This window comes from Bombina bombina, chromosome 3 (assembly GCF_027579735.1).
Source record: "Bombina bombina isolate aBomBom1 chromosome 3, aBomBom1.pri, whole genome shotgun sequence".
NCBI lineage: Eukaryota > Metazoa > Chordata > Amphibia > Anura > Bombinatoridae > Bombina > Bombina bombina.
In genome coordinates, this window is record NC_069501.1 from 1279088636 (window position 1) to 1279105681 (window position 17046).

The 17046-nt window shown below is 46.5% G+C and overlaps 1 protein-coding gene across 1 annotated transcript in view; it reads left to right on the plus strand.

The window, feature by feature from the left end:
- Positions 1-14719: 14719 nt before the first annotated feature.
- Positions 14720-17046, plus strand: part of FHIP1B (FHF complex subunit HOOK interacting protein 1B) — a gene marked incomplete in the record, with an annotated part of 380930 nt that continues 378603 nt past the window's right edge. Inside the window, 1 exon segment of the mRNA XM_053708840.1 lies at positions 14720-15507.

Consider the following 17046-nt stretch of genomic DNA (forward strand, 5'->3'; position numbering starts at 1 on the left):
ATCAACTATGTAATTTTCCGTGGGAGTTTTGCCATGGATCCCCCTCCTGCATGCCACAGTCCTGGTGTTAGTCCCCTTGAAACAACTTTTCCATCACTATTGTGGCCAGAAAGAGTCCTTGTGGGTTTTAAAGTTCGCCTGCCTATTGAAGTCAATGGCGGTTTGCGCGGTTCACCGGTTCGCGAACAGTAGCGGAAGTCCGCAATTCGCGAACCGAAATTTTAAGGTTCGCGACATCACTAGGAGACAATACAATGCACAATACCACACCAAAAAATTCCCAACAGAATAAGTAAATGGTATCAACAGGCTCAACTGTACTTGCAGCAGTATAACCATGTAAGCACGTGTATATGAACAGTAACAAAGCGCAAAGGAAAAATAAGATAACTGTACATTATTACCAAGTCTGGAAAATAAAGATAAACAATTTAAATTGAGCCCGCTGATAAGAAAGTCTCTAAACAGTAAAGCAACATTTCAACTTTAAAGCATGAGCGCCAAAGTAGTCCCAGCTCAGCCAATACCAGATGCTACAATCTTATCTTCATTTTGTGGATTGCAGGAGCATGGTGGGATTTGCATCACAGAACTCAAAACCCCCCACCGCAGTGACAGATATAATCGGTTGAGTGCATCACAGGGGACCGGGTTCAAGTTATTAGATGTTCCATGCGCTGCAGGAGTCTTCCACTTAGGAGCACCAAGGTGATATCGGGATATTCTCCCCTTTACCCGCCTCTCATCATAAGTCTGTCCCTTAGGATCCTTTACTCTGACTATGCTTGTCGGATGGCCGGCCGCATCATCCGACATTTCAAGCAGTGGGGATTTCTGTTGAGGCAGTAGAACGGGGGTAAGGTTCGTTGCAGCACCTGAAGTATAGTACTCGCTTTTGAATGGGAATAAATTCTGTTCTTCTTCTGAGCAAGAGAACGACAATGCGCCATGCTGGTCATTACTTGTCTTGGAGCCGAGAGTTCTCCGAGTTATTTCTAATTCCGTGCGCTGCGCTGAATTCTCTCCATAATCTGCCATCTTGAGAGTGTCTTTATATTCTTTCCCCCATGAGTCTCTGAGGGTGCGCTGGAGATCGCAGAAGTTGTGTTGCATCTTCACATCCAACTCTAAAAGAAGTTTTTGTAACATTGCAGTGTAGTCCCCCTCCATCTCTGTAGCAGCAGGAGGAGTGCGGTATACAGGACGACAGTGCAGACCGCGTGGCCTGCGCCTGGGGTTATAGATTGTTAACTGCAGTAGGCCCCAAGTTCCAATGTCTCCGAGATTACTTCAGATCACATAACTCTGAAGTTATGTGATCAAAAGTTTGTAGGAGTAGCTCCCTTTAAGTCCAGTATGTTTTGAGGGTTGAAATGGTTATTAAAATGAGTATTTGCCCATGTTTAGTTAATTATAGGAGAGGAGCTCCAGGCATATACGTCTGCTCTCCTTGATTGTTTGCTCCGCCCCCCGAAATCAGCTCTTTTACCTGTAAAAAAAAAAATACAAATACCCCCCAACTGTAAAACCCACCACCCACACAACCAACCCCCCAAATAAAATCCTAACATAAAAAACCTAAGCTCCCCAAATCACTGTTTGTTACTGGCAGTCTTGGGATAAAATAACTGTTTGTTATTGGCAGCTAAGGAGAAAAATCAATGTTTGTTAGTGGAAACTAAGGAGATAAATCACTGTTTGATAAATGACTGCATGATTAAGAACACTTGTCCGAAACGTTGCTGATTTTTTAGAATTTGGCTCAATAAAAGCACTTTATTTTGGTAACTTGGTGGTGCGACTATCATTCTTCTGTTACTGTTTGTTAGTGGCAGCTAATAAGATAAATCACTGTTTGCTAGTGGCAGCTAAGAAGATAAATAACTGTTTGTTAGTGGTAGCAAAGGAGATAAATCACTGTTTGTTAATGGAAGCCTTTGGGATAAAATCACTTTTTGTAAGTGGCAGTTAAGGTGATAAATCACTGTTTGTTAGTGGCAGCTAAGGAGATAAATAACTGTTTGCTAGTGGCAGCTCAGGAGATAAATCAATGTTTGTTAGTGGCAGCTAAGGAGATAAATCATTGTTAGTGGCAGCTAAGGAGATAAATCACTGTTTGCTAGTGGCATCTAAGGAGATAAATCATTGTTTGTTCGTGGCAGCTAAGGAGCTAAAACACTGTTTGCTGGTGGTAGCTAAGTAGATAAATCATTGTTGCTAGTGGCAGCTGAGGCGATAAATCACTGTTAGTGGCAGCTAAGGAGATAAATCACTGTTTGTTAGTGGCAGCTAAGGAGATAAATCACGGTTTGCTAGTGGTAGCTAAGGAGATAAATTACTGTTAGTGGCCGCTAAGGAGATAAATCACTGTTAGTGGCAGCTAAGGAGATAAATCACTGTTTGTTAGTGGCAGCTAAAGATATAAATCACTGTTAGTGGCAGCTAAGGAGATAAATCACTGTTAGTGGCAGCTAAGGAGATAAATCACTGTTTGTTAGTGGCAGCTAAGGAGATAAATCACTGTTAGTGGCAGCTAAGGAGATAAATCACTGTTTGTTAGTGGCAGCTAAGAAAATAAATAACTGTTAGTGGCAGCTAAGGAGATAAATCACTGTTAGTGGCAGCTAAAGAGATAAATCACTGTTAGTGGCAGCTAAGGAGATAAATCACTGTATGTTAGTGGCAGCTAAATAGATAAATCACTGTTAGTGGCAGCTAAGGAGATAAATCACTGTTAGTGGCAGCTAAGGAGATAAATCACTGTTAGTGGCAGCTAAAGAGATAAATCACTGTTAGTGGCAGCTAAGTAGATAAATCACTGTTAGTGGCAGCTAAGGAGATAAATCACTGTTTGTTAGTGGCAGCTAAAGAGATAAATCACTGTTAGAGGCAGCTAAGGAGATAAATTACTGTCACTGGTCGCTAAGGAGATAAATCACTGTTAGTGGCAGCTAAGGAGATAAATCACTGTTTGTTAGTGGCAGCTAAAGATATAAATCACTGTTAGTGGCAGCTAAGGAGATAAATCACTGTTAGTGGCAGCTAAGGAGATAAATCACTGTTTGTTAGTGGCAGCTAAGGAGATAAATCACTGTTAGTGGCAACTAAGGAGATAAATCACTGTTAGTGGCAGCTAAGGGGATAAATCACTGTTTGTTAGTGGAGGCTAAAGAGATAAATCACTGTTAGTGGCAGCTAAGGAGATAAATCACTGTTTGTTAGTGGCAGCTAAAGAGATAAATCACTGTTAGTGGCAGCTAAGTAGATAAATCACTGTTAGTGGCAGCTAAGGAGACAAATCACTGTTTGTTAGTGGCAGCTAAAGAGATAAATCACTGTTAGTGGCAGCTAAGGAGATAAATCACTTTTTGTTAGTGGCAGCTAAAGATATAAATCACTGTTAGCGGCAGCTAAGGAGATAAATCACTGTTAGTGGCAGCTAAGGAGATAAATCACTGTTTGTTAGTGGCAGCTAAGGAGATAAATCACTGTTAGTGGCAGCTAAGGAGATAAATCACTGTTTGTTAGTGGCAGCTAAAGAGATAAATCACTGTTAGTGGCAGCTAAGGAGACAAATCACTGTTAGTGGCAGCTAAGGGGATAAATCACTGTTTGTTAGTGGCAGCTAAAGAGATAAATCATTGTTAGTGGCAGCTAAGGAGATAAATCACTGTTAGTGGCAGCTAAGGAGATAAATCACTGTTAGTGGCAGCTAAGGAGATAAATCACTGTTTGTTAGTGGCAGCTAAAGAGATAAATCAGTGTTAGTGGCAGCTAAGGAGATAAATCAATGTTAGTGGTCGCTAAGGAGATAAATCACTGTTAGTGGCAGCTAAGGAGATAAATCACTGTTTGTTAGTGGCAGCTAAGGAGATAAATCACTGTTAGTGGCAGCTAAGGAGATAAATCACTGTTAGTGGCAGCTAAGGAGATAAATCACTGTTAGTGGAAACTAAGGAGATAAATCACTGTTAGTGGCAGCTAAGGAGATAAATCACTGTTTGTTAGTGGCAGCTAAAGAGATAAATCACTGTTAGTGGCAGCTAAGGAGATAAATCACTGTTAATAACAGTAAAAGAGATAACTCACTGTTAGTGGCAGCTAAGGAGATAAATCACTGTTAGTGGCAGCTAAAGAGATAAATCACTGTTAGTGGCAGCTAAGGAGATAAATCACTGTTAGTGGAAACTAAGGAGATAAATCACTGTTAGTGGCAGCTAAGGAGATAAATCACTGTTTGTTAGTGGCAGCTAAAGAGATAAATCACTGTTAGTGGCAGCTAAGGAGATAAATCACTGTTAGTAACAGTAAAAGAGATAACTCACTGTTAGTGGCAGCTAAGGAGATAAATCACTCTTTAATGGCAGCTAAAGAGATAAATCATTGTTAGTGGCAGCTAAGTAGATAAATCACTGTTAGTGGCAGCTAAGGATATAAATCACTGTTTGTTAGTGGCAGCTAAAGAGATAAATCACTGTTAGTGGCAGCTAAGGAGATAAATTACTGTTAGTGGCCGCTAAGGAGATAAATCACTGTTTGTTAGTGGCAGCTAAAGATATGAATCACTGTTAGTGGCAGCTAAGGAGATAAATCACTGTTAGTGGCAGCTAAGGAGATAAATCACTGTTTGTTAGTGGCAGCTAAGGAGATAAATCACTGTTAGTGGCAGCTAAGGAGATAAATCACTGTTTGTTAGTGGCAGCTAAGGAGATAAATCACTGTTAGTGGCAGCTAAGGAGATAAATCACTGTTTGTTAGTGGCAGCTAAGAAGATAAATCACTGTTAGTGGCAGCTAAGGAGATAAATCATTGTTTGTTAGTGGCAGCTAAAGAGATAAATCACTGTTAGTGGCAGCTAAGGAGATAAATCACTGTTTGTTAGTGGCAGCTAAAGAGATAAATCACTGTTAGTGGCAGCTAAGGAGATAAATCACTGTTAGTGGCAGCAAAGGGGATAAATCACTGTTTGTTAGTGGCGCCTAAAGAGATAACTCACTGTTAGTGGCAGCTAAGGAGATAAATCACTGTTTGTTAGTGGCAGCTAAAGAGATAAATCACTGTTAGTGGCAGCTAAGTAGATAAATCACTGTTAGTGGCAACTAAGGAGATAAATCACTGTTTGTTAGTGGCAGCTAAAGAGATAAATCACTGTTAGAGGCAGCTAAGGAGATAATTACTGTTAGTAGCCGCTAAGGAGATAAATCACTGTTAGTGGCAGCTAAGGAGATAAATCACTGTTTGTTAGTGGCAGCTAAAGATATAAATCACTGTTAGTGGCAGCTAAGGAGATAAATCACTGTTAGTGGCAGCTAAGCAGATAATTCACTGTTTGTTAGTGGCAGGTAAGGAGATAAATCGCTGTTAGTGGCAGCTAAGGAGATAAATCACTGTTTGTTAGTGGCAGCTAAAGAGATAAATCACTGTTAGTGGCAGCTAAGGAGATAAATCATTGTTTGTTAGTGGCAGCTAAGGAGATAAATCACTGTTAGTGGCAGCTAAGCAGATAATTCACTGTTTGTTAGTGGCAGGTAAGGAGATAAATCGCTGTTAGTGGCAGCTAAGGAGATAAATCACTGTTTGTTAGTGGCAGCTAAAGAGATAAATCACTGTTAGTGGCAGCTAAGGAGATAAATCATTGTTTGTTAGTGGCAGCTAAGGAGATAAATCACTGTTAGTGGCAGCTAAGCAGATAATTCACTGTTTGTTAGTGGCAGGTAAGGAGATAAATCGCTGTTAGTGGCAGCTAAGGAGATAAATCACTGTTTGTTAGTGGCAGCTAAAGAGATAAATCACTGTTAGTGGCAGCTAAGGAGATAAATCATTGTTTGTTAGTGGCAGCTAAAGAGATAAATCACTGCTAGTGGCAGCTAAGGAGATAAATCACTGTTTGTTAGTGGCAGCTAAAGAGATAAATCACTGTAAGTGGCAGCTAAGGAGATAAATCACTGTTAGTGGCAGCTAAGGGGATAAATCACTGTTTGTTAGTGGCGGCTAAAGAGATAAATCACTGTTAGTGGCAGCTAAGGAGAAAAATCACTGTTTGTTAGTGGCAGCTAAAGAGATAAATCACTGTTAGTGGCAGCTAAGGAGATAAATCACTGTTAGTGGCAGCTAAGGAGATAAATCACTGTTAGTGGCAGCTAAGGAGATAAATCACTGTTTGTTAGTGGCAGCTAAAGAGATAAATCACTGTTAGTGGCAGCTAAGGAGATAAATTACTGTTTGTGGCCGCTAAGGAGATAAATCACTGTTAGTGACAGCTAAGGAGATAAATCACTGTGTGTTAGTGGCAGCTAAAGATATAAATCACTGTTAGTGGCAGCTAAGGAGATAAATAACTGTTAGTTGCAGCTAAGGAGATAAATCACTGTTTGTTAGTGGCAGCTAAGGAGATAAATCACTGTTAGTGGCAGCTAAGGAAGATAAATCACTGTTTGTTAGTGGCAGCTAAAGAGATAAATCACTGTTAGTGGCAGCTAAGGAGACAAATCACTGTTAGTGGCAGCTAAGGGGATAAATCACTGTTTGTTAGTGGCAGCTAAAGAGATAAATCACTGTTAGTGGCAGCTAAGGAGATAAATTACTGTTTGTGGCCGCTAAGGAGATAAATCACTGTTAGTGACAGCTAAGGAGATAAATCACTGTTTGTTAGTGGCAGCTAAAGATATAAATCACTGTTAGTGGCAGCTAAGGAGATAAATCACTGTTAGTGGCAGCTAAGGAGATAAATCACTGTTTGTTAGTGGCAGCTAAGGAGATAAATCACTGTTAGTGGCAGCTAAGGAGATAAATCACTGTTTGTTAGTGGCAGCTAAAGAGATAAATCACGGTTAGTGGCAGCTAAGGAGACAAATCACTGTTAGTGGCAGCTAAGGGGATAAATCACTGTTTGTTAGTGGCAGCTAAAGAGATACATCGTTTTTAGTGGCACCTAAGGAGATAAATCACTGTAAGTGGCAGCTAAGGAGATAAATCACTGTTAGTGGCAGCTAAGGAGATAAATCACTGTTTGTTAGTGGCAGCTAAAGAGATAAATCAGTGTTAGTGGCAGCTAAGGAGATAAATCACTGTTAGTGGTCGCTAAGGAGATAAATCACAGTTAGTGGCAGCTAAGGAGATAAATCACTGTTTGTTAGTGGCAGCTAAAGATATAAATCACTGTTAGTGGCAGCTAAGGAGATAAATCACTGTTAGTGGCAGCTAAGGAGATAAATCACTGTTAGTTGAAACTAAGGAGATAAATCACTGTTAGTGGCAGCTAAGGAGATAAATCACTGTTTGTTAGGGGCAGCTAAAGAGATAAATCACTGTTAGTGGCAGCTAAGGAGATAAATCACTGTTTGTTAGTGGCAGCTAAAGAGATAAATCACTGTTAGTGGCAGCTAAGGAGAAAAATCACTGTTAGTGGCAGCTAAGGAGATAAATCACTGTTAGTGGCAGCTAAGGAGATTAATCACTGTTTGTTAGTGGCAGCTAAAGAGATAAGTAACTGTTAGTGGCAGCTAAGGAGATAAATCACTGTTAGTGGCAGCTTAAGAGATAAATCACTGTTAGTGGCAGCTGAGGAGATAAATCACTGTTAGTGGCAGCTAAGGAGATCAATCACTGTTAGTGGCAGCTAAGGAGATAAATAACTGTTTGTTAGTGGCCGCTAAAGAAATAAATCACTGTTAGTGGCAGCTAAGGAGATAAATCACTGTTAGTGGCAGCTAAGGAGATAAATCACTGTTAGTGTCAGCTAAGAAGATAAATCACTGTTAGTGGCAGCTAAGGAGATAAATCACTGTTAGTGGCAGCTAAGGAGATAAATCACTGTTATTGGCAGCTAAGAAGATAAATCACTGTTAGCGGCAGCTATGGAGATAAATCACTGTTAGTGGCAGCTAAAGAGATCAATCACTGTTAGTGGCAGCTAAGGAGATAAATGACTGTTAGTGGCAGCTAAGGAGATAAATCACTGTTAGTGGCAGCTAAGGAGATAAATCACTGTTTGTTAGTGGCAGCTAAGGAGATCAATCACTGTTAGTGGCAGCTAAGGAGATAAATGACTGTTAGTGGCAGCTAAGGAGATAAATCACTGTTAGTGGCAGCTAAGGAGATAAATAACTGTTTGTTAGTGGCAGCTAAAGAAATAAATCACTGTTAGTGGCAGCTAAGGAGATAAATCACTGTTAGTGGCAGCTAAGGAGATAAATCACTGTTTGTTAGTGTCAGCTAAGAAGATAAATCACTGTTAGTGGCAGCTAAGGAGATAAATCACTGTTAGTGGCAGCTAAGGAGATAAATCACTGTTATTGGCAGCTAAGAAGATAAATCACTGTTAGCGGCAGCTATGGAGATAAATCACTGTTAGTGGCAGCTAAAGAGATCAATCACTGTTAGTGGCAGCTAAGGAGATAAATGACTGTTAGTGGCAGCTAAGGAGATAAATCACTGTTAGTGGCAGCTAAGGAGATAAATCACTGTTTGTTAGTGGCAGCTAAGGAGATCAATCACTGTTAGTGGCAGCTAAGGAGATAAATGACTGTTAGTGGCAGCTAAGGAGATAAATCACTGTTAGTGGCAGCTAAGGAGATAAATCACTGTTAGTGGCAGCTAAGGAGATAAATCACTGTTAGTGGCAGCTAAGGAGATAAATCACTCTTAGTGGCAGCTAAGGAGATAAATCACTGTTAGTGGCAGCTAAGGAGATAAATCACTGTTTGTTAGTGGCAGCTAAGGAGATAAATCACTGTTAGTGGCAGCTAAGGAGATAAATCACTCTTAGTGGCAGCTAAGGAGATAAATCACTGTTAGTGGCAGCTAAGGAGATAAATCAGTGTTTGTTAGTGGCAGCTAAGGAGATAAATCACTGTTTGTTAGTGGCAGCTAAGGAGATAAATCACTGTTTGTTAGTGGCAGCTAAGGAGATCAATCACTGTTAGTGGCAGCTAAGGAGATAAATCACTGTTTGTTAGTGGCAACTAAGGAGATCAATCACGATGAATTGTTTGGAAGATGAGGCTGCAATGCATCATGATCTAGCTAATGGGCAATTTATACGTGCACGTGCATTACCAGAAATAACCCAGAAGGCCTAGAACATGATGACACATAGCGTGCACGTATCTGTAACTGCGTGGGCGCGCTTCAGTCATGATATCGCGATATCTCGATATCCGCTTCTTACTACGAGTGACGTCATCAGAACCCACATGACCACATTTTCAGCAATAAACGTATTACCAGGAACAGACAGTAGATGGCACCATTGAGTTGGAGCGCAACTTGTGTATCTTGGCAACGAGAATAGGCTGCTGGGAAGTGTAGTCTAGAACGCCCTCAGCGATAAACTACAACTCCCGACAAATTCTAGAGTAGTCAATAAATAATAACACAGACAGTTGTAGACTACATCTCCCATCATGCACAATACAGGACATGCGCAGTCCGAGTTGAACGGCGCAAGTGCAATAGCAGTTGTGCAGAGTAACGTTCATCCCTCATTGGGTAATACGGATCTGTGGGATATGGTGACCCCTGTGTGAGAAACACCCTGTGTATTTGTGATCTGCCTGAGAGGTGAGGCTGATGGGAAAAGGGGTGATACTGATAGGGGCACTGTCAGAGGTGACACACACTGAGGGAGGGGGACAGACTAGTACCTGAGAGAGAGGTGACACTGAGGGAGGGGGGGACAGACTAGTACCTGAGAGAGAGGTGACACTGAGGGAGGGGGGGACAGACTAGTACCTGAGAGAGAGGTGACACTGAGGGAGGGGGGGGACAGACTAGTACCTGAGAGAGAGGTGACACTGAGGGAGGGGGGGACAGACTAGTACCTGAGAGAGAGGTGACACTGAGGGAGGGGGGGACAGACTAGTACCTGAGAGAGAGGTGACACTGAGGGAGGGGGGGACAGACTAGTACCTGAGAGAGAGGTGACACTGAGGGAGGGGGACAGACTAGTACCTGAGAGAGAGGTGACACTGAGGGAGGGGGGGACAGACTAGTACCTGAGAGAGAGGTGACACTGAGGGAGGGGGGGGACAGACTAGTACCTGAGAGAGAGGTGACACTGAGGGAGGGGGACAGACTAGTACCTGAGAGAGAGGTGACACTGAGGGAGGGGGGGACAGACTAGTACCTGAGAGAGAGGTGACACTGAGGGAGGGGGACAGACTAGTACCTGAGAGAGAGGTGACACTGAGGGAGGGGGGGACAGACTAGTACCTGAGAGAGAGGTGACACTGAGGGAGGGGGGGGCAGACTAGTACCTGAGAGAGAGGTGACACACACTGAGGGAGGGGGGGACAGACTAGTATCTGAGAGAGAGGTGACACTGAGGGAGGGGGGACAGACTAGTACCTGAGAGAGAGGTGACACTGAGGGAGGGGGACAGACTAGTACCTGAGAGAGAGGTGACACTGAGGGAGGGGGGGACAGACTAGTACCTGAGAGAGAGGTGACACTGAGGGAGGGGGGGCAGACTAGTACCTGAGAGAGAGGTGACACACACTGAGGGAGGGGGACAGACTAGTACCTGAGAGAGAGGTGACACTGAGGGAGGGGGGACAGACTAGTACCTGAGAGAGAGGTGACACTGAGGGAGGGGGACAGACTAGTACCTGAGAGAGAGGTGACACTGAGGGAGGGGGGACAGACTAGTACCTGAGAGAGAGGTGACACTGAGGGAGGGGGACAGACTAGTACCTGAGAGAGAGGTGACACTGAGGGAGGGGGGGACAGACTAGTACCTGAGAGAGAGGTGACACTGAGGGAGGGGGGGACAGACTAGTACCTGAGAGAGAGGTGACACACACTGAGGGAGGGGGACAGACTAGTACCTGAGAGAGAGGTGACACTGAGGGAGGGGGGGACAGACTAGTATCTGAGAGAGAGGTGACACTGAGGGAGGGGGGGGACAGGACTAGTACCTGAGAGAGAGGTGACACTGAGGGAGGGGGGGGACAGACTAGTATCTGAGAGAGAGGTGACACTGAGGGAGGGGGGACAGACTAGTACCTGAGAGAGAGGTGACACTGAGGGAGGGGGACAGACTAGTACCTGAGAGAGAGGTGACACTGAGGGAGGGGGGGACAGACTAGTATCTGAGAGAGAGGTGACACTGAGGGAGGGGGGACAGACTAGTACCTGAGAGAGAGGTGACACTGAGGGAGGGGGGGCAGACTAGTACCTGAGAGAGAGGTGACACTGAGGGAGGGGGGGACAGACTAGTATCTGAGAGAGAGGTGACACAGAGGGAGGGGGGACAGACTAGTACCTGAGAGAGAGGTGACACTGAGGGAGGGGGGGGACAGACTAGTACCTGAGAGAGAGGTGACACTGAGGGAGGGGGGGCAGACTAGTACCTGAGAGAGAGGTGACACACACTGAGGGAGGGGGACAGACTAGTACCTGAGAGAGAGGTGACACTGAGGGAGGGGGGGGACAGACTAGTATCTGAGAGAGAGGTGACACTGAGGGAGGGGGGGCAGACTAGTACCTGAGAGAGAGGTGACACTGAGGGAGGGGGGGACAGACTAGTATCTGAGAGAGAGGTGACACTGAGGGAGGGGGGGACAGACTGGTACCTGAGAGAGAGGTGACACACACTGAGGGAGGGGGGGGGCAGACTAGTACCTGAGAGAGAGGTGACACTGAGGGAGGGGGGGCAGACTAGTACCTGAGAGAGAGGTGACACTGAGGGAGGGGGGGACAGACTAGTACCTGAGAGAGAGGTGACACTGAGGGAGGGGGGGGACAGACTAGTACCTGAGAGAGAGGTGACACACACTGAGGGAGGGGGGGGACAGACTAGTACCTGAGAGAGAGGTGACACTGAGGGAGGGGGGGACAGACTAGTACCTGAGAGAGAGGTGACACTGAGGGAGGGGGGGACAGACTAGTACCTGAGAGAGAGGTGACACTGAGGGAGGGGGGGGCAGACTAGTACCTGAGAGAGAGGTGACACTGAGGGAGGGGGGGGACAGACTAGTACCTGAGAGAGAGGTGACACTGAGGGAGGGGGTGACAGACTAGTACCTGAGAGAGAGGTGACACTGAGGGAGGGGGTGACAGACTAGTACCTGAGAGAGAGGTGACACTGAGGGAGGGGGGGACAGACTAGTACCTGAGAGAGAGGTGACACTGAGGGAAGGGGGTGACAGACTAGTACCTGAGAGAGAGGTGACACTGAGGGAGGGGGGGACAGACTGGTACCTGAGAGAGAGGTGACACTGAGGGAGGGAAGGGGACAGACTGGGGCCTGAGAGAGAGGTGACACTGAGGGAGGGGGGGGGGACAGACTAGTACCTGAGAGAGAGGTGACACTGAGGGAGGGGGGGACAGACTAGTACCTGAGAGAGAGGTGACACTGAGGGAGGGGGGGACAGACTAGTATCTGAGAGAGAGGTGACACTGAGGGAAGGGTGGGGGGGACAGACTGGTACCTGAGAGAGAGGTGACACTGAGGGAGGGGGGGGGACAGACTAGTATCTGAGAGAGAGGTGACACTGAGGGAGGGGGGGACAGACTAGTATCTGAGAGAGAGGTGACACTGAGGGAAGGGTGGGGGGGACAGACTGGTACCTGAGAGAGAGGTGACACACACTGAGGGAGGGGGGGGCAGACTAGTACCTGAGAGAGAGGTGACACTGAGGGAGGGGGTGACAGACTAGTACCTGAGAGAGAGGTGACACTGAGGGGGGGGGGGGGGGGACAGACTAGTACCTGAGAGAGAGGTGACACTGAGGGAGGGGGTGACAGACTAGTACCTGAGAGAGAGGTGACACTGAGGGAGGGGGGGACAGACTAGTACCTGAGAGAGAGGTGACACTGAGGGAGGGGGTGACAGACTAGTACCTGAGAGAGAGGTGACACTGAGGGAGGGGGGGACAGACTGGTACCTGAGAGAGAGGTGACACTGAGGGAGGGAAGGGGACAGACTGGGGCCTGAGAGAGAGGTGACACTGAGGGAGGGGGGGGGGGGGACAGACTAGTACCTGAGAGAGAGGTGACACTGAGGGAGGGGGGGACAGACTAGTACCTGAGAGAGAGGTGACACTGAGGGAGGGAAGGGGACAGACTGGGGCCTGAGAGAGAGGTGACACTGAGGGAGGGGGGACAGACTAGTACCTGAGAGAGAGGTGACACTGAGGGTGGGAAGGGGACAGACTGGGGCCTGAGAGAGAGGTGACACTGAGGGAGGGGGGACAGACTAGTACCTGAGAGAGAGGTGACACTGAGGGAGGGAAGGGGACAGACTGGGGCCTGAGAGAGAGGTGACACTGAGGGAGGGGGGACAGACTAGTACCTGAGAGAGAGGTGACACTGAGGGAGGGAAGGGGACAGACTGGGGCCTGAGAGAGAGGTGACACTGAGGGAGGGGGGACAGACTAGTACCTGAGAGAGAGGTGACACTGAGGGAGGGAAGGGGACAGACTGGGGCCTGAGAGAGAGGTGACACTGAGGGAGGGGGGACAGACTAGTACCTGAGAGAGAGGTGACACTGAGGGAAGGGGGGGGGGGGGCAGACTGGTACCTGAGAGAGAGGTGACACACACTGAGGGAGGGGGGGGCAGACTAGTACCTGAGAGAGAGGTGACACTGAGGGAGGGGGTGACAGACTGGGGCCTGAGAGAGAGGTGACACTGAGGGAGGGAAGGGGACAGACTGGGGCCTGAGAGAGAGGTGACACTGAGGGAAGGGTGGGGGGACAGACTGGTACCTGAGAGAGAGGTGACACACACTGAGGGAGGGGGGGGGGGCAGACTAGTACCTGAGAGAGAGGTGACACTGAGGGAGGGAAGGGGACAGACTGGGGCCTGAGAGAGAGGTGACACTGAGGGAGGGGGTGACAGACTAGTACCTGAGAGAGAGGTGACACTGAGGGAGGGAAGGGGACAGACTGGTACCTGAGAGAGAGGTGACACTGAGGGAGGGAAGGGGACAGACTGGGGCCTGAGAGAGAGGTGACACTGAGGGAAGGGGGTGACAGACTAGTACCTGAGAGAGAGGTGACACTGAGGGAAGGGTGGGGTGGGGGACAGACTGGTACCTGAGAGAGAGGTGACACTGAGGGAAGGGTGGGGTGGGGGACAGACTGGTACCTGAGAGAGAGGTGACACTGAGGGAAGGGGGGGAGGGACAGACTGGTACCTGAGAGAGGTGACACTGAGGGAAGGGGGGGGACAGACTGGTACCTGAGAGAGGTGACACTGAGGGAAGGGGGGGGGGCAGACTGGTACCTGAGAGAGAGGTGACACTGAGTGAAGGGGGGGACAGACTGGTACCTGAGAGAGAGGTGACACTGAGGGAAGGGGGGACAGACTGGGGCCTGAGAGAGAGAGAAGTGACACTGAGGGAAGGGGGACAGACTGGGGCCTGAGAGAGAGGTGTCACTGAGGGAAGGGGTACAAACTGGGGCCTGAGAGTGAGGTGACACTGAGGGAACGGGGGGACAGACTGGGGCCTGAGAGTGAGGTGACACTGAGGGAAGGAGGGGACAGACTGGGGCCTGAGAGTGAGGTGACAGTGAGGGAAGGGGGGCAGACTGGGGCCTGAGAGAGAGAGGTGTCACTGAGGGAAGGGGTACAGACTGGGGCCTGAGAGTGAGGTGACACTGAGGGAACGGGGGGACAGACTGGGGCCTGAGAGTGAGGTGACACTGAGGGAAGGGGGGGACAGACTGGGGCCTGAGAGTGAGGTGACAGTGAGGGAAGGGGGGCAGACTGGGGCCTGAGAGAGAGAGAGGTGTCACTGAGGGAAGGGGGACAGACTGGGGCCTGAGAGTGAGGTGACAGTGAGCGAAGGGGGTGACAGGCTGAGGACAGAGAGAGAGGGGGTGGCAGTAGCAGTCAGTTGGCATCAGGGATATACTTGTGAGTTACACATTGGTATGTGGGGTTTCAGTATCTGTGTAGTTGTTAAATGGCCTCTCCCTGGCACATGACGGCAGGTGTAGGACACAGCATATACGCAGCGTATCCTGAGAGTATATGGGTTTGATTAGAACTCCCAGGTCACTATAAACTGTGTGTCCTGCCTTTCAGGATGGTATTTGTTTGTGTGATGTGGAACTCAGCTCACTGTGCAGTAAACAAGTGGCATTTGTTCCTTAGTGACATTATTAAGTAGCTGGGTCCGGCAGCATAAAAACTGTGCAATATTATAGCATTTTTGGTTATTGATAAATGTTTAGCAGTTTCCAGTAGACAAGTAGCGGTGTATTGTTTTTAAAGAGACGGTAAAGCGCTTGAGATCGTCACGCACAATATGTGATTATACTTTGTACAACTACTTTATACCGGCACTTTCTTTATTTACCCCCATTTCCTGTAAGTCTAACAATTGTGGTTTTTCTAGTTTTAAAACTCAAAGTGCACTTGGCAGATTCACAAGCCTAACCCTCACATACCCGTCCCTAATGGCTTCAGCACAGAAACACGGCGACAGGTGCTCGCTGCGTCTTCTGTTAATTGATTGTAAGAACAAGCTTGTAATTATCATTATTGCAGTCCTTTTAAGGTAAATGAATGATTTAATTTATATGATTACTATTATTTATTTTGTAAAAATGTTCTTATTCAGTAGTCAAATTCCGTAACCTAATTATGCAGCATAATGCTTTATAATTGTTAAACCAACTTCATACTTCTTTGTGATTGCTTAGAGCAGTGTACAAACTCAGTTACAATGAGCAATGATTGGCTAGTCAGATTCCCTAACCTAATTATGCTGCATTATGCTTTAGAATTGTTAAAACTATCTTCATACTGCTTAGTGATTGCTTAGAGCAGTGCACAGACTACGTTACAAGAAACCCTAATTGGCCACAAACCAGGGGGTAATGTGTAGCTGCTGTGGGAGTTTCCAGCCTTTATAGGGAGCTTGTGAAGCACAATTTATAGAACAGCAAGAAAAACGTCACAAATGTAAAGTGCAGAGTTGTGTTTGGTTTCATTCATTTATCTGCTTAAGGTTAAATGCTGTTTGTCCGATGCGTCTAACACTTTGTGTTCCTCAGACTGGCAGTCGCCAGCTAGAAAGATACAAAGTAAATTGGTTCACTTCTTCTTCTAAAGTCTTTTTTATCTATGCTTTAGAAATAATACTGCGCATGGCAAACAGTCTGAATACAAAATAAATGATTCTATGCTGTAGCCAATCAGACTTCTGCATTCCATAGGACGTCCTCCAATCTCACTGGGGGGCACTAGAGTTTTTTAGAGTTAAATAACAGGAAAAGCAGAATTGCAAATAAGTTTCTAAACATCACGGGCCGGATTACAAGTGAAGCGTAACCATTATTCATGCTATTATGCTAACCCAACTCAAGTTGTATACGTAGCGCTCCTATTCTAGAGCTCGTACTACAAGTTTTATACGTAGCGCTCCTATTCTAGAGCTCGTACTACAAGTTTTATACGTAGCGCTCCTATTCTAGAGCTCGTACTACAAGTTTTATACGTAGCACTCCTATTCTAGAGCTCGTACTACAAGTTTTATACGTAGCGCTCCTATTCTAGAGCTCGTACTACAAGTTTTATACGTAGCGCTCCTATTCTAGAGCTCGTACTACAAGTTGTATACGTAGCGCTCCTATTCTAGAGCTCGTACTACAAGTTTTATACGTAGCGCTCCTATTCTAGAGCTCGTACTTCAAGTTGTATACGTAGCGCTCCTATTCTTGAGCTCGTACTACAAGTTGTATACGTAGCGCTCCTATTCTAGAGCTCGTACTACAAGTTGTATACGTAGCGCTCCTATTCTAGAGCTTGTACTACAAGTTTTATACGTAGCGCTCCTATTCTAGAGCTCGTACTACAAGTTTTATACGTAGCGCTCCTATTCTAGAGCTCGTACTACAAGTTTTATACGTAGCACTCCTATTCTAGAGCTCGTACTACAAGTTGTATACGTAGCGCTCCTATTCTAGAGCTCGTACTACAAGTTTTATACGTAGCGCTCCTATTCTAGAGCTCGTACTACAAGTTTTATACGTAGCGCTCCTATTCTAGAGCTCTTACTACAAGTTTTATACGTAGCGCTCCTATTCTAGAGCTC